This window comes from Schistocerca cancellata, chromosome 5 (genome assembly GCF_023864275.1).
Source record: "Schistocerca cancellata isolate TAMUIC-IGC-003103 chromosome 5, iqSchCanc2.1, whole genome shotgun sequence".
Classification (NCBI taxonomy): domain Eukaryota; kingdom Metazoa; phylum Arthropoda; class Insecta; order Orthoptera; family Acrididae; genus Schistocerca; species Schistocerca cancellata.
Window position 1 is genome coordinate 602,511,534 of NC_064630.1, and position 1,531 is coordinate 602,513,064.

The 1,531-nt window shown below is 48.1% G+C and overlaps 1 pseudogene; it reads left to right on the forward strand.

Annotated features, from left to right (window-relative positions):
• Positions 1 to 218: 218 nt before the first annotated feature.
• Positions 219 to 336, forward strand: LOC126189114 (5S ribosomal RNA; annotated as a pseudogene).
• Positions 337 to 1,531: the final 1,195 nt, after the last annotated feature.

The following is a 1,531-nucleotide window of genomic DNA, read 5'->3' on the forward strand; positions in this document are numbered from 1 at the left end:
AATTTGATCTTCAACTAGCTGCAAAATAAAACCCTCACTGGTAAACGCTATGACAGTCTTTTGAGAGCCAACGCTATTCCAACTCTTCAACAGCGTAGATGGGTGGCTACGGTTATTTTTATGCGAGATAGCAGTCCTCATGCATTGCACAGCCACTGAAGCCGCTGCTGCAAAAACATTTCCCGTATTTTAGAATTATAAGCCGTCATTTCCCTACAGGCAACGGCCTTGCCGCAGTGGATACACCGGTTCCCGTCAGATCACCCAAGTTAAGCACTGTCGGGCGTGGCCGGCAGTTGGATGGGTGACCATCCGGGCCGCCATGTGCTGTTTCCATTTTTCGGGGTGCACTCAGCCTTGTGATTCCAACTGAGGAGCTACTCGACCGAATAGTAGCGGCTCCGGTCAAAGAAAACCATCGTAATGACCGGGAGAGCGGTGTGCTGACCACACGCCCCTCCTATCCGCATCCTCAAATGAGGATGACACGGAGGTCGGATTGTACCGATGGGCCACTTGTGGCCTGCTGACGGAGTGCAATTTCCCTACAGCCTCGCCGCCCAGATTACCTGATTTTAACCCTTGTGACCTATGGCTGTGGAGTTACCTCAAATATGTTGTGTTCTGTGCTCCAATCACGAATGTAGCTGAACTGAAGGCACGCATTGCGTAACACGTTCTGAACGTTACCGCCGAGGTATTCCGATTTGTGCTGTTTCTCGATTTCAACTTGCAGAAAACGGTGGACAGAATATTGAACATATCTTGCGTCACTCTGACGACAATTAGAAACCGATGTTATTTTGCGTTTTGAGCGGTTCTTGGCCTAAGGACAATTACAAACCGATTCTTCCTATACGATGTGGTACGCCGTTGCCGTGGTAAATGGGGTTACCTAACAGTGTCACCAATGTTGACATCCCAACTTGTGCAGCCATGTACACTGTACGGTCTTCACGCGAACAGCATGATGAGCAAGCAAGCTGTCATCCATCAAGATGAAATTGTCACCTAAATTTGACTATTAGTTGTAGAATGTCGCCCGTGCAACACAGAGCAGAGAGGTTGTGCACAACAACCACGAGAGGTGTATGTTGGCCCCATGAACCGCCACCCCAGAACATACACTATCATCACATTCTTGTGGATATGGGACACAGTGTTGAAGGCGTTCATTATTATCGGGTTTTCTCCAAACAAGTTTTCTGTGATTATGAGAGTACAAACAGACCCGACTTTCGTCCGCAAACAACACCAGACAAACAACACCAGACACCGATCTGGAGCTGCCGTTCCGCATGATCTATGGTCTATCTGTAACGGAGTCCGTTGTGTTTGGTGTAACATTGTGCTCACCACGGCACGGTCGTCGAAAATGGAGATTCGCATCATGCAATCGTATACTAAAATTTTGACGTGATACACGGCGTTCTGTAACCTCTTGGAACGTCAGATTCAGTTCTGGAGCAGTGAGGGTATGTTCTGTTTACTCAGTGTATCGATAATCCTGTGAGCGTAACAAACGTGGATG